At 45.2% G+C, this 24,210-nt stretch overlaps 1 long non-coding RNA gene across 1 annotated transcript in view; it reads right to left on the bottom strand.

Annotated features, from left to right (window-relative positions):
* LOC146810073 (uncharacterized) overlaps positions 1-24,210 on the bottom strand; it is an 87,900-nt gene that overhangs the window by 10,297 nt on the left and 53,393 nt on the right. Inside the window, exon 2 of the long non-coding RNA XR_014965628.1 lies at positions 14,958-15,060. This is a non-coding gene — a long non-coding RNA (uncharacterized LOC146810073). The remainder of the gene's footprint in view (positions 1-14,957; positions 15,061-24,210) is intronic.

Here is a 24,210-nt window from a genome sequence, read left to right as displayed (position 1 = left end):
GCTTGGCAGTCATCTTCCCAAGTGTGGCCCATATCCTCCCCTTCACATTTAAATCTGTGGGCTCCCAAATGTTCAGCAGGCATCTCTTGGCCTCAGGCAGCAAAGGCACCCCCCAAACCGTATTCATAACTTTTTCCGCCAATAGTCTTGAATTAATGGGCACTCCCAGAGAACATGTAGGAACTCGCCCTTCATTCCACATATCCTCCTACATAACCCATCCACACTTTTACCCATGTGTATTAGTTGGGTCCCTGAGAGGTAGACTCTATGTAGAACACCTTTAGCTGTACTAGTTTCAGTTTTGCAGATATAGCCACTTTTTTGGGTGAAGAGAGTGCATCCTGGATTGCCCCCTTTTTATACCACTGTGCAAACACTCCAGAAACAAATTCAACACGTGTCGGCTACCACTTAGCCATGCTCACAATATTGAGCGCCATCTTTGAATCATATTTAGAGCACCTCGTTTTAGTTTGCAATAAAAAGTGAAAAAAATACTTTTTCAGTAAACAGAATGAATCAGCTTATTTTAAAAACCTAAAAGTAACCCAGTTAGTTTTTAAAACTGATAATATAATTACCGCAATTGTAGTGGTCATTCAAAACTAGAAAAAATTGTTAATTCATTAGTATGCACCAATTTCATTATGCTTCCATGCATCAACAGGATTACACTATGCATACTATTTAATCAACATACGTTTCTAATCAATTTAATCTTTCATTGGTAATTTTTATTCAATACAGAATTAGTATATAGTTCTTTGGTCTGAATATCCATTATGGAGTATTGCACCCCAAAGAGCTATGTATTCATTGGAGCATTATTAAAAGTCCAACTTCTTCTTATATCGCTCCATGAACTGAAAAACAATAAGCATTTGAAATGCTTGAATTCAAAAGACCATCAAGGTATCACAGTTATTCATAATTTCAGCAACAATGCAATGATTTATTGTAAATGAACATACATCTCAGCATCTGTATTCAGACCATTCGATTCCTGTGTATTGAAAACTAAAGTGTATCGGCTTTGCAATCTCTTCAAGGCTTTCGCCGTTTCTCCTTCTTTCTTAATGGTGGGAATGCTGTCTATACAACTGTAGTCACTTCTTCTTTAATGTACATTCTAGAAGTATCTTGCTACAGAATATGTGTTATCCTGGTGGTCTATAGCTTTCAGGTGTTGTAGTATTCTATCTATTCTGACATTAACAATTTAGCATGTAGACCACGTAATCATCTTTACAGCTATTGTGATCTTTTAAATGCTTGTTAGTACCCAATAGTTGGTTGTCAATGGCTTTGATGTTTTTACCATTTTGCATGCTTTACACCTCATGCATCTGAATAAACCATTATCTTTATTTAACCAGCTGTCACTTCTCTTTTGATGTCACTATATACTAACCTGTCACAGTTGAGGGACTTGAGTAAAGCAAAGACTATCATTGCCCCTAGCCAAACCTGCTAAGGGACATTTGAGACTTTTTTTTAATTGAATTTTTATTGTAATACAGAAAAACAGAACTCAAACCACCCGTCGGCTGGAGAAACAACTAAGGAAACATTACCAAACAGTGAATCAATAATCCAGTACATACAATAGAGGCACATCAGGGCAAAACAGGCAGAGATCCTCTATCAAAACTAGGTCATAGACGTCCCCTCGGGAGGAAGTCCATGGCTGGGGACCACCCTGAGTGCTCAAGCCCACATCCCCATCCCCCAAATAGGCCATGGCGCATCTGGTGTGTTGTGTCCAAGCCCAGAACAGCCATGGCAGTGCAGTGCATGAGAGAAATAAGCAGGGACGCAGTTCAGTCTGCACTCAACTCCGCTTTTGGCTGCGTCCACAGAAAAGTCTCCAAAGAAAGCCAAATGTCCCTTGGGTGACAGCACACAGGCATCAGTTCCCAGTAGATGTCCAATTGTTCCTGACAGTAGTCAGCATCCTTCAGCCACAGAGTAACTCCAGGCCCCCGTCCCAATGGATGCCTACCCTACGCTTGGCCAGCAGCAACAGTATAGCAGTGACTTTCCACATCCCAGGGGAGACATCCTTTTATTTTTATTAAAAAATAAAAAAAATTATAACTTTATTTACCATTTTAGTACATCGAAGAGATATAGTCATGAGTGGTACCTGTCATTGAATTACAATTGTGATAGATGACATGGAGCATCAAACGTCATAGCAATGACCAACATGAGTAGCGACTATCGATGCAAACATACCAGCAAGGCATGAAAGAAATACAGCCCTGAGGGCCCATCCCACCACATCGAGAGCAATCTCCCCCCCTGCAGCAGGACCACATGCTAGCCCAATTCCCAGCCACCTAGAATCAAGTAACAATAAAAAAACAAGAAAACTTCAGGGTGCGTTGAAGCAAAGGAAATCAATCAGTCGGAAAGAGTGAAGCTAATTACCCAACTCTTGTAGGGACAATGCCCTGTTCCAGTTGGGAGTCAGTGGCCTGTCTAGCTTTTTCCACATAGTTCCTATATGGACCCCAGATGTCCTTGGGGCGGGAAGAGCCAGGCAGTGTACTTGAATATATTTTGCTGTTGATGTTGCAATAGGCCAGACTGTTCAACCAGCCTTGTAGAGTTGACCGACGGCTCCAGTGAATAGCTAATCCCTCTTGGCTAGCAACAGGCTGAGAGATGCAAAACTCTGGATTCTTTTAGGAAAATTAACCACATACCCCAGTAGTGCCACTTCAGGTGTGGGGACGAGGGACAGCTCAGTCATGTTGCCCAGTGTACTATGCACCCCCTCCCAGTCTGACTGTAGTTTTGGGCAGGTCCAAGTGAGGTGTGCAAAATCAGCACGAGGGCCATCACATTTACGGCAAGTGTGGGGTCTGGAAGGGTCCAGTCTGTGGGTCTTGGCGGGGGTGATGTATATCCTGCATAGGAACTTAAAGTGTAGTAGTTTATGCCTGCTGTTGAGAGACAATTCCTTCGTTACCCCACAGCATTTAGCCCACTGGTCGTCAGTGATGGGGCGGCCTAAATCTTCCTCCCAAAGTTTGCGTATCTTGTCATTGACCAGGATCATCGCAGAGCATGTCTTATATAATTTAGATATGAGATGAACCCCACTCTCGTTTTCAATGATGAGCGAGAGCGGTGAGAACTAGTCCGGTTCAATCGGGAAACCAGGTAGAGTGGTATGAAGCGCCGAACGAATCCGGCTTAGAACAAAGCGTCGTAGGAAGTGGACATCCTCTGTTGATGAGAAGATGTGGCCATTCGGGTATAAATCACCCAGTTTAGAGATGTTGAATTTAGCCAAAGTGCGCTGCACCAGCTTTTCACTGGTGATTGGCAACCAACGGGCGTTGGAGACAGGGAGAGCTGGGGAATACAGTGTGGAGGCGCCGATGATGCGTCACAGCTTATCCCAGGCCCAGCTGGTGGTGGAGACGGTCTAAATATTGTTAGGGTCTCTGGGTATGCCCTTAGATAACACAGTGTGTAATTGCTCGGGAAGGACAAAATCAGCCTCTGGGCAGAGGAAGGGAATCCTGGCATCAGGGTGGAACCATGCAAAGGCATAGCTGCATTGGGCCACCAAATAGTACAAGTGGAAATCCGGAATGCCGAACCCTCCCCTCTCGTATGGTAGGGTGAGCACCTACCAGTGCTTGTGAGCCTGGTTGCTCCCCCAGACCAATCTGATAAGCTGAGACCGAATCGTTGAAAATAAACTGTTCGGGAGGGGTATGGGAATATTGTTTTCAAGATATAAAAATTTGGGGAGCACAACCATCTTAATGATTGCCACCCTGCCGGCAATAGACAATAGAAGCGGCAGCCATCTTTACACTTGTGCCTCGAGGGTGCTTATTACCCACCCGCAATTAAGGCGGAGGTTCTGAGCGGTCTTCAGATGGATGTGTATGCCCAAATACTTGACTGAGTCAGAACACCATTCGAGGGGGATTCACAGTCCCAAGAAGTCGTATTGCATGTTAAGGGAAAAATAACCAACTTACGCCAGTTGATTCCCAGGCCGGAGTGTTGAACGAATTTTATGATCTCGCTAATGAGAGGCTTGAAGTTCACCTGGGGCTCTCTGACATAAAGGATGGTATCGTCTGCATAGAGCGAGACCAGGAAGGGGACGGTGTGAAACTGTAGGACTCTCTGAAGATGCCTTTCCTGAAAATGTCGGATTAAGTGGGCCATAGCTAGGATGAACGATAAAGGGGACAGAGGACAACCCTGCCGGGTGTCGCGTGAGAGAGAGAAGGGAAGGGAGAGCCTGCCGTTCAGGCGAAGTTTCGTCGTGGGTCGGCAATATAATGGTGCAGTGGTGGCAATGAATCCTACAGGCATTCCCATACGGCGCATAACCAAAATGAAGAAAGGCCACTCTAACTAATCAAAATCCTTCTCGGTGTCCAGTAGGATTGCGGCGGCAGGGACCTCGGGGTTAATCCTGTGGAGGACCGAGAAAAGCATCCTGAGATTCAGCAAGGTTGATCTACGGGGGACAAAGCCAGACTGGGCCGGCGAGATGATAAATTCCAATAGTTGGGACAGGCGGTTGGTGATTTTCTTAGCTAAAATTTTATAAGCCAAATTCAGAAGAGACAGGGGCCTGCCTGTACGAACCACATAACAACAGGTCTTTACCCGGCTTAGGGAGTAGTATGACGATCGCTTCACAAGCACTTCAATAAGTTGTGGCTCCAAAAGGTCTTTATACGCCTTATAAAACTCCCCTGTAAAGCTGTCCAGCCCAGGGGCAGAAGAGCATCGAAGAGTATCGATGGCACCAAGGACATCGGCCTCAGAGATTGGCTCCGCTAAGAAGTCCTGCATGTGTTTTTCCAAGTAAACCAATGCAATTTCCTATTAATAAGCTTCCTGGACTGAAGGGTCACGCCCCACCCTGGAAGTGTAAAGAGATGTAAAAAAGTTAAGAAATTTGTCACTGATTTCCAGGGTGCCGGAGAGCATTTGGTCTGTGGAAGAATGGAGCTCAGTGATGTAGGCCCTGCTGTATGGGGGCCGAAGCATCTGAGCCAATATACGGTCTGATATTTGCCTAGCTAAAGTATCTCGTGAGCCGCAGTGTCCCTGTACTCGGTAAGAAGGGCCAAACATTTACCCGCTGTGTCTGTCAGGAGTGTGTGTTAAAGCGTTGTCCAGTTCTGTCAGGTCACGCTCTAAGCGTGAAAGCGTAGTACGGAGATCCCTGAGCACCCCAGAATGTTTGGCAATGCAAACACCTCTGATGAATGCCTTGAAGCCCTCCCAGAAAACTGCCCAAGTGCCGACTGAGCCCGTATTGATAGTGAGGTATTCTTCAATAGCTTTGCGCACTTCTGCATGGAAAAGGTCGTCATTGAGGGAGCGACTTGGGAAGCGCCATTGCCGTTCGAATCCTTCAGGTCGGGCAACCCTAAGGAGAAGCTTAACTGGGGAGTGGTCCGAGTATGTCCTCGGTAGAGTCACAGGGGAATGGACCCAGCTGGAGATGCCAGGGGAAATTAGCCAATAGTCAATTCTAGTCCAGGTGTTGTGCTGGCCAGCGTAATGCGTATAGTCGTTGTGTGATGGGTTGCGCCTGCGCCCAATATCTAAGAGAGAGAAATGCTCGCAGAGTTCAAGGAGAGCGTGGCGCGCACGTGGTTTAGTGCCAGGGGAGACAGCAGTACTGTCCAATGCGGGATTCAGGAGCAAGTTGAAATCCCACCCACTAAAAAGAGAATGGGATCTATCTTTGAAAGCTGCGTGTGTAAAGAATGAAAAAATTCAGGGGAGTCGTGTTCAGGGCATATATGGACACCAGAGCTGAGCTGTGACCCATTAGAGACCCCGGGCCAATCGGGTATCTACCTTCAGTGTCCGTTCCGACTGAGCGAGGGTGGAAGGTGACTCTCTTGTGAATGAGAATAGCTGTGCCCCTGGCATAATTACTGTAGTTGGCAAAGTACCTGTGCGCACCCCAGCTGGAAGCTAAATGAACAGTGTCTGACTTAGGTAAATGCGTTTCCTGCAGGAAGTCAATGTCCACGTTGTGTGAATAAGATAATGGGCAACATGCCGTCTTTTACGATTATCGTTGAGACCCCTGACGTTGCATGACATCAAGAACAGGCTGGAGGGACCCTCAACCTGAGACATCTGCTAGTAGTTGCATAGGTGACAGATGCAAGCTCCAACAGTTGAATGAGAACCTTGACAGTGTACCAAACAGAAGAAAACCACAAATGGAAATACAATAGGAATTATCCCCCCCACCACTCCTCACCCACCCTTACTACCAGAAAAGCAAGCCAACCCCATTACAGGCAACAATGCTTTAAGTAACAATTGACTTCACAGTGGAACGAGAAAACCTTGAAACGGTACATCCGTGTAACCAAAAACAAACCCAAGGTGTACACCATGGGGGTGGCAACGCCACAGCAGACAACCAACTATTTGCAACATTTCGATATGGTGAATGACATTAGCCCAAGTTAGTCCTGCTATAAGAAGGAGACGGAGCATTTGTATCAGCCAGTCCCGGAACCAGAGAAAAGTTCCATGCTTGCATCGGAGCCACTGTGTGGAGGGGAGGGCCCTCCACCCACTGTGCCAGTCTGAGTGTTGGTCTGCTTGTATGAACGGCAAAATTCCTGCACTTTGGCGGGATTATCAAAGATGCAAGGTGTACCATTAACATCAATTCTCAGTCTGGCGGGGTATAGCATGCCATATTTCAGACCCAAGTTCCTGAGGGTGGCCTTGACCCCATTGTATTTGCGCTGGGCCTCCTGCACAATGATGGTAAAGTCCAGGTAGAGGGATACTTTGGAGCCCTGCCAAGTCGTGTCTCCGCGTTCTCTGGCAAGGCGCAGTGCAATATCGCGGTCCCAAAAGTTCATGATGCAGGCGGTAATAGGTCGTGGAGTGCAATCCGGGTTAGGTCGGGCCCCAAGGTGCGGTGAGCGCGTTCCACTACGAATCCGAGAGTAAAGGAGTCTTTCCCAAATATGTCTGTCAGCAGTGTCTTAACAAAGAGGTCGAGGCGGACCTGTGGCGGTGGACTCTGGAACTTCCAGGATACGGATGTTATTGCGCCGACTGCGTGCTTCGAGATCTTCGTTCTTGATCGCCACATCCTTGAGGATGCGCTCAACTCGCTCCAACCTCTTAAGGGACTGTGTGGTACCATCCTCTATGTCTGAGAAGCGCGCCTCAGCCACATCTAGGCGCCTGTCGTGCACCTGGATTTTAGCACCCAGGTTCGCAAGATTCTTGTCCAGGGCATCAAACCGACCATCCAGTGCCCTGAAGCCCGCTCTCATCTCCTGCAAGAGGGAAGAGGATGGGACGGAGGAATCTTCGACACGGTCCGCACCCTGCCCACCCTCTACCATGCTGGTGCTGTCTTCTGGGATCCTTTCCACAAGTTTTTCAAAAGGGAGTGTCTTCTGCTTAGGATCTTTGCGGCCCATGCCGCAACGCAACTTAGCAGAGGCAACTGCAGTGGAACGGTCCCTGCGGGTGGGTACGAAGAGAGGACTGGACAAGCCCAAGAGCCAGCGATTGAAAGAGAGGGCAAAGCAACGCGCCGGACCCTGGATATCGGTGGAGTAGAAGAAAATTACCACTGGTCAGCTCAGCGCCAGACCCTCCAGGCGAACCAGGACTCCAGCATGTGAGTTTGGATGGTCAGGTGCTCAGTATCGCCCAGGTTTGAGGCCCAGCACAGGAGGGGGATGGAATCCCTGTGAAAGCTCATGATGGACCAGTGGCATACAGGACAAGGGGCGCAATCCGGAGTTGCCAGGGAATCAGCGTGCCAGAAAGGGAACCCAGGCGTGAGACAGTGACCGGGTCCCGGTCAGGGCGTGCAGTGAAGATGGAACCCCTATGGAGAGCTGTGGGGCGCAGGCGGCGAGCGACACACGGGGAGCTTATGCTGGAGCGTGGGTCACAGAACCAGGGAGACTGCACAGCCACAGGGCCATGGGACAATGTCAGAATGTGTACAGGAGGCGTGGAACATGTGTACCGGAATGGCACTCCACAGGCCCAACAGGTGATTGGTCCTAGGGACTGGCACCACCATGAAAGGAAGCAAACAGGGCCAGAACGGAAGGAGAGTGGCACACTCGCAAAGGCAGTGGCTTCAGGAGGGGGCATGCAGTGTAAAGCTCTTGATGTCTGGGCAAGCCCCGAGGCAAGGCAGTGCACAAGTCCCGTGGCGCACAGACCCCAGACCGGGCCCACACCACAGCAGCTGGAGGCAATCCCCAAGAGGTGAGCGCTTCAAGGAAGCCGTGTGGTAGCAAGAAAGAGATGCGCTCAGGGATGGACTAGAACAGTACATAAGGGGCCCAGAAGTGACCAAGGGCCGACAATGTGCTCCTCAGGAGAGCCTGATGCCTGGTCTGGGTGCCACCTCAGCGTGGGTGCGCCCGGGCCGCACCTTCTTCGATCGCCTCTTCGCCGTGATTACTTGCAGGAGTGCAGAGTCCGACACAGGACAGAGCGGAGTCCCCGCCACAGGCCGCTGGCCCAATGTCGTCCACCGAGAGAGCCCCCAGAGCTGCAGAGCGGAGCACCAAAGGGACACAGGTCCCAGGAGGCCGAAAGTAGAATCCAGCCAGGTAATGGAGGACCCTCATCCATGGGCCCCGTGTCAGGAAAGCAGATGCAGCCATATAGAATGCAGGGACAACCAGGCACAGGGAACAACGGAGCCACAACCACCACTTCCCCACTGCCGCACCTGCAAGCGGCCGAGCGGATGCCTCCCAGGCTTGCGGGCCCTGTCCCCGTGAGGCCTTAGGGAGAATGCAGGCGCAAGTTAGGGTGCTGGGGCCCAGGCAACGCGACCGTGCCCCGGCAAGAGGAGAGGGATGGCGGAGGGTGTCTGGAGGGACCCATGCCCAGAGTACTCACTGCTGGTGATGATGTCCACCCCTGCTCCCCAGCCAGCCCGGACCTCGGTGTGTCAGCAAACAGGCTACGCAGCAGACCGAAGAGTCCGAGGCCTCTCGTTGCTCTGCCCCAATCCGCCACTCAATGGTTTGACAGCAACGGGAGCTCCATTCCCCAGGATGGCAGGCTCAACAGGTGCTCCATGTGATCCGTATTCAGCACATGTCGAGCAGGAGCCGGTTACAGCAATGTTTATGGGTATATAAGCTCTGAGCTGGGGAAGGCTGACGGAACTTCAGTGCCGCGCGGCCATCTTGGTCGGCAGCCTGGCCTCGCCAGGGGAGAAATCCTTCACAAAGCCGAGCAGGGCAACCAGTGGCCTCCTTTCAGGGGCAACAAAGAACATTTGAAAGCTCCAAATCCTTTGCTGCAATAGAAAAAGAAAACCAGAGTGCTTATGTTGAAATAGGAACAGCATTGTTAAGGCAGAATCTGGTAGTAAAGGATGGTGGGATGTCAGGGAAAATGTAAGATTGTGCTTTGAGTCAATTGTTGTTTTGTTCACCATTAGAAATGCCGGCAAGACTCATCTTGATAAGGTGTAATTTCAAGTATCCTGTAAAGATCCACAGACTTGTCATCTCCAGGAGTAAGTACCTGCCAAGACTTTTACCTGTCTCTCATGTCCCTTTCATCCCAACCTCTTTTCCAATAGAAATGAATCAGCATGTACAGTCATGTGTTGAGGGTTGGTTTCAGAGGGGGAGGATGGACTCTTCGCTTCCACAGACCCCTGGCTTTTCAAGTGAATGGAATCTTGTTAGAAAGTCAAACCCACAAAAACATGTCTGCCCGAGCGAAGATGGAGCAGGGAGACCAGTTTGATCCACTAGATTTGGCTCAAGCTTTACCTAGCACCTCACCAGGCCCAACTATGGAAGGCTTGGCTTGACCTCTAGCTGCTGTACAGCCTAAGTTACAGGTCATGAAACAAGAAAATCAGGTGTTAAGATCTGTGTTAGTAAAATACAAACCAAGAATAGATCCCTGGAAGAAGAATTCAGGAGTGATTCCTAAGACATAGATTCTGTTTTTGCAGCCGGAAAAACTCACTCTCCTTTCTAATGGAGGATCTCCTGACAAGACCATTGGTAAGCCCCCAGTAAATCTGACTGTAGTAACTCCTAGTCCATTAGCTATAGCTCCTCCATAATGTTTCAAAGGTGATAGTTCCAAGTACAGTATTTTCATGAATCAGTACCATCTGCAGTTTCTCTGTAGACCAGCTGCCTTGCCAGAGGATGCCGCTTAGGTAGCGTTTGTAATTTCATACCTTGTGGGTAACGCAGCCACTTGGGCTGTTCTGCTAATTGAAGAGGATGATCCTGTTCTTTACAACTTTCCAGCATTCAAGGAAAGAATGTGTTTTCTGTTTGCTAAACACATATTCATGCAAGCAAGTGACAATGATTTGCTTAACCTAAAACAAGAGAATAGAGATTTACTGATGTATATTACTAACTTAGTGTCTGAAACACATTGGCCAGAAGATAAAAGAACCTCTTTTTTCTATTCAGGTCGTCGCAACAACTTGTAGGACAGTCTGCTTAAATTAGTTGATTCTCTTGAAAAGTGTTCAGATTTCATAGATCTAGTTGTTAAACTGGATCATCATTTGGGAGAAAGGAGAGAAAACCAAGGGAGATATTCAAAAGTTTTTGTGGACAGAGGTGATAGAAAGGAGCAAGGTAACGGGAATGGTGTGGATGGAATTGAACTGATGCAAATAGGGCCAGTCAGTGGGCCCCTTTCCAAAGAGGAAAAAAAAAAAGACGTATGTTAAATTTATGTCTCCAGTAGCAGGGTCAGCCATTTCGGTTGAGACTGCACCGTGAAATCAAAGGTCCCAAATAAATTTGTAGCACTCACAGAACCCCATGAATCCTTGATGGAAAACTAAGATGCTTGCGGTGTGAAGAGATCAACTCCTTGAGTTAGCCATCATGTGAGATCTCCCAATATCTAGCAAATATAGTGATGAAGATTTCTAAGCACTTTACCATAGCTGTGACTTTACTAATTTCCACTCATTTGAGAAAGGTAATGCCTATCCTATTGGATTCCGGAGCCACATGTAATTGTTAAGCTATCACTCTAGCCAAAATGTTGGGTGGTTCTTTTATTCAAAAGGAACAACCTGAACTAGTACAAGCAGTAGGCTCAAATTATTCTCTCTGCTCATAACCTTCAATTCAGGGAATTTCAGGATTTGTGATATTGTGCACTCAGAAAGTATATGGTTTGATTTAATGAGTACTCCCATTTTCAGGGCCATTTTAAGAGTACCGTGGCTTCAACAATATAATCCGAGGATCGATTGGTCGTCCAGAGCTATAACCTTAGATTCTAGTTTTCGTCTACAGCCTTGTTATCTTGAAGCCTCTGAGTGGCTAACCCCATTGACTTGTGCTGTTAGTCACACCCAAGTTGAAGAAAGTATCTCTAGTCATTATTGTGAATTCACAGATGTCTTTGACAAGATCAAGGTGAAATCTTTTCTGCCACATTGCAGTTTCGCTGGTAGAATTTACTTCGTCCCAGGTGTGGAATTACCCAGCAGTCAAGTGTATGCCCTCACAAAACCTGAAACTAAATACTTAAAGGGATATCTGGATGAATTACTGTCCTATGGGCTCATTCATCATTCAACATCCCAAGTCTCAACTCCACTCTTTTTTGTACCAAAAAACAGTGTAGAACTATGTCCCTGCATTGACTACCAAGCCATGACTAAGGTTATAATTTAGAATAAATAATGGTGTAACAACCTAGGTAAGGTATTTGCCAGTCGCGAATCGCGGGAGAACATGAGGGTGCGATAGGAGACATGGGTTCAGGTGTCGCAACTGGGAAATTATTGTCTTACTTACGTGCAATTGGATGAAAATGGTGCCACAAATTACTAAGGTGGCATGCATCGGAATGAATTCTTTGTGAAGTTTTTCTGATAAGAGACTTATTCATCATAAACTCACAAATAAGTCCTGATGAAGTTCAGTGTAACTGAACAAAGCACGTTTGCTGCAATCTTGGCTGTGTTTTAAAGAAAAGAAAATATAACATTCTCAATAAAGAAAATAACCAGCATACAAAAGGAATTTTGGACTTTTTGGGTGGGTGCATCTTGTAGTTGATGTTTATGTATTTCTGCTTAGCAGTGGTGTCAAGCAACATCTGAAACCTTGGATGTAGTGCACTAATATGTAATTGAAAGGAACTGCGTGGGAGATGCATCCTTTGCCACTCGACCCATGCTCCCAAATTGGGGGAAAAGCTCAACAATTTAAACTAATTTGCATTTGTGTGAAGCCTATCATCTGATTCAAGTGCACAAAGGGGATGAATGGAAGACAGTTTTCTGGACCAAGTACGGTCTTTTCGAATAGTCTGTACTGCCATTTGGCCTATGCAATACCCCCACAGCATTCCAATTCTTCATTAATGAAGTATTGTGTGATTTCTTAGATATATTTGTCATGGTGTTTATCGAAGATATCTTGATTTATTCACAGACAGGCAGAACCTACAACCGACATCAAGGATGTCTTACAAAGGCTACGCATAAACCATCTTTTTACCAAATTGGGAAAGTGCACCTTTCACACAACCCACATGGACTTCTTGGAATTTATCATAAACCCAGATGGGATTCAGATGGATCCAAAGAAAATCAAAGCCATTTTAAGCTGGCCAAAACCCACAACAGTAAAGGAAATAAGTCATTCTTAGGGTTTGCCCACTTCTACCGGCTCTTCAGAATTAATTTATCCAATTTAGTCAGTCCAATTACCAAACTGTTGAGAAAGGGAACTCCCTTCATTTGGTCCCCGGAGGCAGACCTTGCATTTGCCCAACTAAAAGAAAAGGTTACAGCAGTACCAGTGTTAAGGCATGCAGACACAAACCAACCCTACTTCGTTCATGCATCTCAAATAGCAGTGGGTGGAGTGCTCTCTCAAAGGGATGAAAAGACAGGTATATGCATCCCATGGCCTTCATTTCCAAAACATTAATTCCTGCTGAGCAGAATTGCATGATTGCTGAGCGTGTAATCCTGGCAATGAAATGAGCCTTTCAAGAATGGAGGCATTATTTACTTGGAGCCCGTCACACCATCACCATATACTCTGACCAGAAGAATCTCCACTTCTTTAGATCAGCTAAAGCCACTCACACCACGGCAAATGCGATGGATTTTATTTCCTTGTTACCTATTGACCTGAGACAAAACAGGTGAAGCCTGAAACTCTTTGCTGCTTACTCAAAGCCTCCACTACCAGTTTATATCAAAAGTAAAGTACCTACCATACTCCCTTGTGGCAGAATCATTGGGGAATGCGCAGTGCAGAACTGCGAGTCAGTGGTCTTCTTAGATGATCTAAAGGCAGCCTTAGGAAAGGTAGATCCCCTAGGTTGGCTAAGAAGTCTACCCCCCTCAAAAAAGCACAGTACCTATATCATGGCAATCTCTTACTAATTTTAAATGATAGGGAATGCACACACTCTTTAGTCATAGTTCATCATGTTTTCCACACCATTCGATCAACGTTGCGTGCTCACAGGTTTATCGTGCCTTGCCCAGATGGAACCCGGATACTACATCACAATATTTTGAGGCGACACATGGTGTGGAAAAACATGATGAACTATGACTAAAGAGTGTGGGCATTCCCTATTATTTAAAATTGTTTTCAGAATAGTGCCCTAATTCGGGTTTGCACCCAATATCAAAGATGTACTTTATGATGAACCCTAAAAAAAGTGCTAGCTCCACACGTACAGCGGAAGACCTGGTTCAACCAACAATGTTGTAATGATGTGGCGTCTAAATGTATAGTAACATGTATTGGAAGGCATTAGTGGAACAAGTTCTAATTTTGTAACGTGCTTATAAGTGCGTTGTTGTACTCTTAGCATTTATTTTTAGTAATGGGCTGACACTGGATTTTTGCCCGGAGTGTCGCCCCAAAATATTGTGATGTAATCTCTTACTAATACCAACCCTAGAACTGCAAGCCAAAGTATTCGATTGGTGTTGTTCCACCCCACTTATTGGACATCCAGTAGAAAGTAAAACAAAAAAAACCTGTCAATGGTGTTTTTACTGAGAGTGTATGTCAAAAGACGTGCAGACCTTTGTGCAAATTTGCCCCCACCTGTACATGAGAAAAGCTTTGCGAACCTCGGCCGCTATTCTTTTGCAGCCTCTCACCATACCTCTAACCGTATGGCAATCCATCAGCTTGGATTTGGTGAATGAAAGTTAGATTTGCCAGCCAACTTCCCCATGTTCCCAGTGTTTCACACATGCCTCCTCAAACCCTTCAAATGTTCTACTCGTCCTGAGCCTCTTCCACCCGCAATAGTGATTGGGGGTCATATTGAGTTTGAGGTTAACCGTACTGTAGACTCGAAAAAACAACATGCTAAATTATTTTACCTTATCGATTGGACTGGTTACTCCCCCAATTACAGATCTTGGGAGCCCGCAAAAAAACCATTCATGTAACCTGCCTGGTACATCACTTTCATGCTGTACACCCTGACAAACCTGCCCAGTGGGGTGGCCTTTGGGGGAGAACTGTTACGCCCCACTATCCATCCCGAGTTTGTGGTGCAGTATATGGGGCATGGGTGGCAGGACACAGGGAGGAAAATGATTATATTGATTCCCTGGACCTTCCATCTGCTCCCAGCACTCCTCAGCAGGATTGTGACATATTGTTTGACCCACCCCAGGATTCCCTGCTGCTCCCAACTGAGTTTGTTCATAAAGTTTAGTTCCTTTGACAAACACAGAGTAGCCCTGTGATTCCCCAAGGCCTTATTCCTCTCCTGTTCTGGACCAATCTAGCCACAGCCTAGCAAGATTGACGGATCTTGCAGGATTTGGCAGCCATCTTGGAGGTGGTGATATAAATACTGCGCCTGAGAGGACTTGCTTCACTTCAATATTTTTCTGGGTGAAGTCTAGCAATCCTAGTGCTCCCGCTTACCTTGTTAGAAAGATCCTGAAGCTGCATCCTGCACACTCTGCTCTCTTGTCTCCAGGGACATCATCTGTCCTGCTTTCAACAGACCACACCTGCAAAGAAAGAACTAAGAAAAAAAATGAGAAAAAGGACTAAAAGATCAGCGGGAAGCAACAGGTCAGTGCACTTAACCATCAGCAATAGACTTACAACATTTGACCTATGAACTTGTATCTCCAATAGGCTGACTCTAGAAAATAAGACTGATTGTTGTTCTGCAACTTGAGTAAAGCAAAGGCTATCTTCACCCTAAAATAAAAACCCTGAAGGACACTTGGGACAAATAACATTTGAAATAACCTAATCCTATGCTGATATAGGAAAACAAAACCAAGTGACTATGTTGAAAATAGGAGCTGGTTTGTAATACAGGGTGAGCATTGTTAAGTCAGAGTCTGGTGGCAAAAGACAGTGGGTAGTTGCGGGAGAAAGCTTTCAAATTGTGTTTTAAATCAATTGTTGTTTTGTTCACCATTAGAAAAGCTGACAAGATACATCTTAAGCAGGTGTATTGTTTGAAATTACTGAATAGAACTGCAGACTGATCATCTCCAGGAGAAGGTATTGTATTGTATTGTATGGCATATTTGTATAGCGCATACTGTCACCCGAAGGGTATCCTGGCGCTTTAGACAATTATACCAACACCACACATGGCAGTCAGGTGAAATTAAGCAGACCTAGGGAAGAGAAACGTTTTTAATTCTTTCTTAAAAGAGGGAAACTCCCCAGAGCTTCTCAACAAGGTACCTGGCAAGACTCTCACCTGTTTCTCATGCTCATCCCATTGCCTTTGCCAGAGAAATCAATCACCAGTATCTGTGCAATCACATGTTGAGGGTTGGTTTCGGAGGGGGAGGGTGCACTCTCTTTGCTTCAACAGACCCCTGGCTTTTCAGGTGAGTGAAATCTTGTCAAATTGCTTATGGATATAAATTCTTTTGCTGGTATCCTGGGGCCTTTCCATATAATAAGCAGGTTGTCTATATATATCAACCGTAAAATAACATGGTCCGTCCACCATTCCATATCAATGCTATGGTACACCTGTTCCTCACACCAGCCCATATGCAAATTTGCATAGCTAGGGGTGAAACATGTGCCATAGCAGTGCCCCTTTTTCTAAACCAATCAATATTGAATATGAAAATATTCTTGTTCAGACAGACTTGCATCATTTCTCGAGTAATGTCTTTATGCTCTAAGCCCATCGTAATGTTCTATACTTGTATATAGGAAAGACACATCTAACGCTATCAGTAGGAAATATTCCTCCCAGCTGATGTCAAAGATGCGTCTAAGAAAGCCTGATGTGTCTTGTAAATATGAAGGTAGGTTCTTTACATGTGATCTCACAAAACTGTCAATGTACTTATATGTGTCTTCTGGTAGGTTTCCTAAAAGTTCCTATCGCTGAAATTATTGGTCTACCTAGGAGGTTTGTGATTTTTTAATGTACCTTAGGAATGAGGTAAAAGTCCTGAGCCTTAGAATTCATCTGTGCTCAATAATTAATTGTCTTGCCCGCCCTAACATTTCTATGATAATTTTGTATATATTTATTTATGCGTAGCGACTTTTTCATACATGCTTCATCTGATAACTCACTGTATGCTTAATATAAATATGTATCTTTGGGTCATTATCGGACTTTTTTTGTAATTTTTCTTTTCAGCCAAACTTTAATGGTTCTATGATACCACTCATTCTTGTTTCACGTTTACACTTACTATTAGACTTTTAAAACTCACTTTTTAAAGTTTATCTGTTATTCATTCCAAACACACATCTTTTGCATTAAGTACCATTTTTGGCACAAATTTAGATTGAGGTTTGAAGGAACTTTCTGAATCCTGACTGACTTCCAGATCTAATGCTTCAATTATTTGCTGTTCATCGTAAGTGTCCGTAGTCAGTTCCAGATTTGTTTCAAAGTTAAATAAGGTGCCTAATATGCTGATTTCACAGCCTGTATGAGTGGAAGAGTGATGTCTATTGATTTTCTGATACTTTCTGGTCTCAAAATATTTTTGTAATTTTAATTTGTGTATATATTTTTATACTTGTATTCTTGTCTGACAATAATTGAAACATGTTTCAGGACAATATGATAATCCTAAGGACAGCATCTGTAATTCAGCTACTGTCAATTGATCATTAGTCAAATTGATTACCATTTTTCTGCTGTTTTTTCCATTATTCATTCTTGCAATACTGTGTCTATTTTGCCACATAGTCCTCCTGTTATCTCTTTCATACCCCTTCCACCCCCTCCTGTTGTGCCTTTTCGTCCTTTGTATTTTTTGTTGGTCCTCTCCTCCGCCCCTGTTGGGCACTTCTTCCCATTCCTAAAAAAACTAAATTCCTTACCATTATTTGCTGCTGCCTTTGGTGAGGGGCTCACACTCTCGTTTTCCTTCTCTGAGCTTACATCAGAATTTATGTTAATTGTGGTATCTTGTTTCGCCCTCTTGTAGTCCGTTAGGCATTGCCTTCTTAAGGTATCAAGCTGTTTAGCAAAGGTGTAGATTTTACTACGTTTGTAGTCTCTTTTGTCTCTTTAAAATGTTTTACTTTTTTTATTTGATGGTTTCCTCCAATTTATTGAGTCTTACTTTCATTCACATTTAAAATTTTGCTGTGAAGTCATGATTGCTATGTTTTTCCATTTGTCGATTCAAATCCTTAATTTGTTTTAATAATTCCTCTCTGTCACTGTTCACATACTTTACTAATAACACCATCAGCCTAATTGATGCTTGAGCGTTACAAACTGCCCGTTCTCTTACATCTGGGGGTTTGGATTCTCATAGCTTGGCACAATGATTATTCGTACTCTCCTCAGGACCCTGTTTAATTCAATATAGTGTTTTAAAGATGAACTTTCCCACCATTTTGAGAACTCGTTCTGGGACTCTAACTTAGAGAGCAGCCTTAATGAGAACCTGAGGACTCCATTGCCTGGTGCAGTTTATCTTTTTAGGGTTGGGTCTCCTCCCTGAGCTACAGTAGGGGCCAGTGTTTTTTACAGGGGAGGGATCGACAGCTCCCCCGCGAGCATAGATTGGCCCTGGAGGTCCCTAGCTGACTGTTGTCATTTCCTGCCTACATTCTCGTGGGCAGGAAACACAACTTTTCTTCCGCCCACACAGGAACAGTGAAAAGTGCTGCTCCCATCCAGGTCGGAGCAAAGTTAAGGAGCTAAATTCTGCCAGCACCACAGTGGGTGCCGGCTGGGGAGCTGGTGGGGGCCACAAGGCTATTGGGGCTCTCACCGCAACCCCCAACAGTTTTCCCTCATGTGAGTGCCCCAGGTGGGGCTGTGGGGGCCTTGGGGCTCCCCCGGCAGCTTCCAACATTTTTTTAATGCCGGTGCCACTGCTAGGCACCGTGGCACCCACTTGTCAAAAAACAAAAGGGAAAAAAGAATAATAAATGAGCAGTCCGGCCCTGCGCCGCACCCCACGCCACTCATGGCCGAAGGCCATATATAGCGTGGAGTTGGGTGCCCATGTGTGGTTGGGACATGCCTTGCGTCCAACCCCAGACCGTGAACAGAGAAGGACAACTTATTAAACTTTTTAAAAAACATGAAAATTCACTGAAAAAAAAGGTTAAAATGGCGTTATGGTTAGGAATTGTAATAATATCTTACTTTACATGTTTAAAAAACTTAGACATTCACTGAAAAAAACAAAAGTTAAAGAGACTTTATAGTTAGGTGAAAAAGTCAGTTAAAACATACCATTTTAAACTAACAGAACCACATACGCCCAGATTGACCCTCTTACATATTACAGACGACATTGGGGGAAATGTGTACAAATGACACCTATTGCTACTGGGTCTTACACTTGCAAAGCGTGACATTGCGAATAAATGGAAAGTCTCCTCCCCGCCCTCTTTAGGGGTCTGGAAAAAGGGCTTCGATTTCTGCATGGGGCTAGAGATACCTGTTTGTGCTGCTCTGGGCTGACCTCTGAAGCATCCCAAGATATGGAAGAGATGGGCAGATTACCGGGGGATCTATTTAGAGCCCATTCCTGATTCACCAACAGAATGACTCGAGCATAGTTGATATGTGGAGATATATAGATGGTCGTGATGTAGATCTTTCGGTTTTAGATGGACCCTCTACGCTCTATATCTATTGTAGATTGATGGCACTTTTGTTATTTGTTATTATGATTAACCGTTATGCACAGGATTCTTTAATCTGTAACCTGATATCAGCATTTGTGGTATGTACTTAACGCTGTTTTTGTGCAATGCCCTGTCAGGCGTCTTTTGGCTGTTAACAATAACATTTTGTTGGGAAAAAAAAAATGATGTGATTAGGAGTGCATGGTGTGTGCCTTTGCAACCATTCTAGCAAATCCAGTTTATTAGGCAGCTTTCCTAAAACCAGTGATATGTTCAGCTATTGTAGTGGAATGATATCAATTTACAAGTAAGGAGACAGATCGAATTCAGGCAATTACAGAATGACCGCATTTACGTACTCAAATGGGAACATTTTCCCAAGACACATTCTAAAACACCTTGAAGATTGTATGGTAAAATAAACTAGTCCCTAGGAATCGTATTTGCTTTAGGAAGAATAATTCAACTATTTATAGCCATTTATTACTTCATACCATTCCAGAAAAAGTTTGCTTTCAGAGGAAGCATCAGCTGTATGTCGCCTATCCTTGTCTAATTACTTCCTTCAACCTCAAGGCCAGGAATATCCAATGGGAAAATACGCAGAGAAGTAGATTTCCTGAAGCTCTGTTACTATTAATAACTCAGTTATGCAAAGACTCTTTGAATACCTGGATAAGGGCCAAGGTAGGTATCAATGGGCCATTATCTTTCAAAATAAAGACTTAAAGTGGCCCGAATCAAGCATATATCCTATCTATGTTTCTCAATACTATCTGTGCCCTTTTGATATTGAAATAAGCAAGGGTTTTCCCTTTAAATTTTATCTAAAAGAGATTCAAAGTTTTTTTTTCTTGTAGGATACTGTCCTTGACCATTCCCCTATAGGCCTTCAGCGATTATTAGATGCGTTTAAACTATTCTGCCATCAAAACAACCTAAAAATCAACAAAACCATTACAAAAGGGATGTATTTTTTAGATAGAGACCCTGCCTAAAATTCAATTGGTGAATAGAAGGTTTCTATTTAGAGGTTGTTTCTAATTATTATAATTCTGAAGTATTTTTCTGTATAACAGTCAGTTTGTCACCAATCTAGATTTGAATATAACTTGTGCTAGAATTGTTTCAGGTGCTCTGTACAAGATTGACTCTGCAATGGGACATACATCATGGAATTGCTGAAGGAAGATTGTAATGTATAAAAGTCTCAGGCTTATTGCTCTATGGGATTGACTTACTGTTGTAGAGGGAGGAAAAAATGCATAGAACTGAAATATCTGTATTGAATCAAATGCTAAACTTGAGTCGAGGTACCTCTGGATCCACTTTTCACCTGGAATTTGAATCAATTAACATACCAAATACATACCAGGCAGGAGTTATATTATACTGGCATATACTCACATTAGCAAAGGAAGGATTGAGTCACTTCTAAAGAGTCATTTGGAATAGTAACTGCTAGGGGTGGATGTTTAAATGTAAAAGCAGTATTCACTTATATTGAATTGACAGAGCAGATTTATTCCTTTCTTTGAGCCATACGGTTTTGAAGGTGATATGAAGGCAATTCAAGGGTACTTTACTGCGAGTGTTTTTATCGACTTGTTGAACATGCACGCTAGAAGGTGGATGCTGAAACAAACGTGGCTTAGACAAAAATGTTGTTAAAAGATAGGACTTATCATAATAACCAAGGGTTGCAAACTGTGATTCCGTTTTTTTTTACTTTTAACTTTATCATAAAATATTTTGACTTAACATTTTCAGAATGCTGCAGGTCAGAATAGTAAAAATAGTTATGCATATGTGACGAGTTGTGAAAATATTGCAGTACGTTATAAATTTGGGTTCAGTAGGTTCCATGATTTTCCCTCTCCATTTGCTGTGCATGCATTGCCAGAGATCTAGGGACTTCCTAAGCCCCTGGGAGAGGGCCATTGACTCCCACCAGCTTATCGCTCCAGTCCATCCTTCCTCACTGCCTGGTATGTTGGAATAGGGCGGTGGTTAGTATCATCAAACTATTCCAACATGGCAGCAGTTTGATTGGTCGGTAGCAGGGATTCTGTCACCCAATTGTCAGAATCTCCACACCATTCTTTTTTTTTAATAGCTTCATTTTGTTTATTGTCATGTCAAACAGCAAATTAGGGCACAAACACGCAACCAAAACAGTTATAGAACATCAGAGGAGGCAGGAGTACACAGACATCTGTTTACACAGATCAAGCACCTAGCAACAAGGTGTAGCATCAAGGAGGATAGAGTACATTAATACATTAGTTGACATTAGGGTACACAACTGAATTAGAATCAAATTGAAGGATCCACCTCATCCATAGGGAAGTGTAGATCATAGTAGTTTAGCCAGCTCCCCCAAACCTTAAAAAATGTGCGTGGGCACCTCCTATTCCTATAGGTGAACTTCTCAGCTGCCATGTGTAGGCCCATCCCCTTCTTCCATACTCCTATGGTCAGTACTTCTTGTGCACCCCAAGCCCCAGGTTACATAAGAGGAGTTTCACCCAGGGGACATCCCCATTGCCTGGGACCCCTAGTAGAATGTATTTGGGCTCAGGAGGGATGTTTTCTCCCAACACGTGACTGAGTTCCCTCACCACCCATGACCAATAATCCTTAATAGCTGGCCTGACCCATATCATTTTTTTAAATACATTTCTTTATTAGTTTGTTCCTCCAAATCTGCAGACCATATACAGAAACAATCATACATCTCATCCACCTCTGCCGAGGCAGTGAACATTTCGATAATAATACATGCCAGAAAGTAGACCTAGGCTCGCATCTGTGGAGGTTTTCCAATCTAACGTAGTTCGCTTCGTTTTTATGTGTTTCATCATAACTTAACTGTAATTAAACTCCCCCCACCTCCCTTCCGACCCCCCAAGCTCCCCTCCCAATACCCCCCTCGCCCCCTGCCAGGTCTGTATAACTTGAGGTCTGTGCATCTTAGTATTCATGCTGGGTCTCCTTGTGTCTCCCCCCTTTGGCCTGGGGCCGTACCCCCTATGGAAGTCGTCTCCTCCGTGGACTCCTGTGTGGATTGTGGGGCCTGTCCCGCTATCTCTTGGATCCTCACTCCCCACGCCATTAGTACCCCAGGCAGTTTGTTATCCCTCCTGGTGTTACGCATGTGCCCCTACTCTGCCAGAGCTCGCTCCCTCAAATCTGTTCTCCATTTCGCCAGTAGTGGCCCTTGCTGGGTTAACCAATGGATCGCAATACGCCGCCTAGCTATAACAAGTCCCAGAACCAGGAACCGCCTACTTGTCTGACGTTTAGGATCTCGTGCAATCAAGCCCAGGAGACAGGAGCGCGGGTCCATGGCAATTGTCCACCCTGTTATCCTGATCAGTGTAGGAGAGTAGGGTCTGCTTTCTATGTTCACCCCCACTTTTTGCTTTTGCTTTACTGGTTTTCGACTTAAATGTGGCTGTGGGCCTGCCAATCAGACCCACAGCCCTGCTGTTCTCTCTCTAAATTAATACTATGTACTTTAGGTGCATAACCCATTTGGATAGGATCACCTTATTGGCCCCTGTACAGTGTACCCTAGGTACCCAGGGCATAGGTGTACCCTAGGCCTACCAGGGGCTGCAGCATGTATTATGCCACCCCTGGCCTGGCCTTCCATTTTGACACAACTGGCTGATCACTCAGCTGGGGCAAGGTCGTGTAATCACCCCTTGCTTAGGTGTAGTATTCCTATACCTAACTTACATATAGACACATGTGTACCTATCAGTCACTCCTATGGCAGGCCTTAACAATCCTGGAGGCAGAGTGCTTGGTAACATGTGAGATGGTGCTCTAGCATGAGCTGAGCCTGTCTGCAGCTTTCGGAACCAAGTCCTTATAGCTGTTCTATGATATAGCCTACCATATACTCTTAAAGTGCCTTATAATCCTAGACGGTTATGGTAACTATGGTTCTGCTTTATCGAAACATGTCGTGTAAGGTGTCTAACTCTGTGGAATAGTACCCCCATGCCATTTCTGGACATGAGGATATTATTCCCCCCTTCTAGAGGGAAAGACATGTTAAAGTCATACTTCACTGTTAGCCTCGGACCAAAGCCTCAGCATCACAAAATGGATGCTGCTGCCACGACACAAGTCTGACCTCCTGCAGCTGGGAGTGATCCCAGCCAGGGAGGCCTGGACAATAGGTTTCCTGCTTGGGGAGGTGCTAGCACCTCCCCAGACAGCCTTTAGTGTATTGGGGCAGGGTGGGCTGAAAGGAATGAGACATGCCTGGGGCACACAAGGTGTTCCTTGCATAGTCCAGTTCAAACCGGCGCTGGGGCACTCCAGCCCCAGCTCTGGCGCGAAACTGGACAAAGGGAAGTGGGTGTAACCACCCCCTCCCAGGTCCCACCCATAAGGCGTGACCTAGCAGGTATCCCAGCCCCCCAGATAAGTATAAGAGTGGGAGTTGGGCCTCAAGACTTTAGATTATCCTGAACCTGCAAACTTGAACAGAAACTCTGGACCTTTGACATTCGATGAAAGAAGAAGACTGAAGAATCTCCCTTGTGGCCAAGGAGTGGCTACCCTGTGCAAACAGGCACCATCAAGAGACTACCCTTTGCTTTGCCCACGTTCTACGAGGAACCGACTGTAGAGCCCGACCAGAGCCTTGACTTCCAGACTTCTCCGACCCTGATCCACATCCACAGCAGAGCTGAGATCCATGGAGGCGACGAGCGACGTGGGACCGGCTACCTGGGAAAAGTGGCTAGTAACTTCAAGCGCAGCTTCTGAGGCACCCTCGAAGTTGTGCACCAGGGATTGAGAAGCCCCAACCCCAAGCATCATCTGCACCGAAGATCAGCCCCCCACACTCCACGAGTCCTGCGTGGGGCCCTTCTGCATTTTCCTGCTTGCCGCGTCTGTCCGGTTGCTTGCCCGCTGGCTAGTGGCCTTTGTGACGACGCACCCTGAAATCTTCTGCGCTGGTTTGGCTCCTCCAGACTGGCTCCCGCTTCTCTGCAAAGAAGAAGCACCCCAGACCTTCCTGGTCTGCACCAGAAGCAAGTCCTCCGTTCTT

This window comes from Triturus cristatus, chromosome 7 (assembly GCF_964204655.1).
Source record: "Triturus cristatus chromosome 7, aTriCri1.1, whole genome shotgun sequence".
Lineage (NCBI taxonomy): Eukaryota > Metazoa > Chordata > Amphibia > Caudata > Salamandridae > Triturus > Triturus cristatus.
This window is presented reverse-complemented; position numbering and strand designations above follow the sequence as displayed.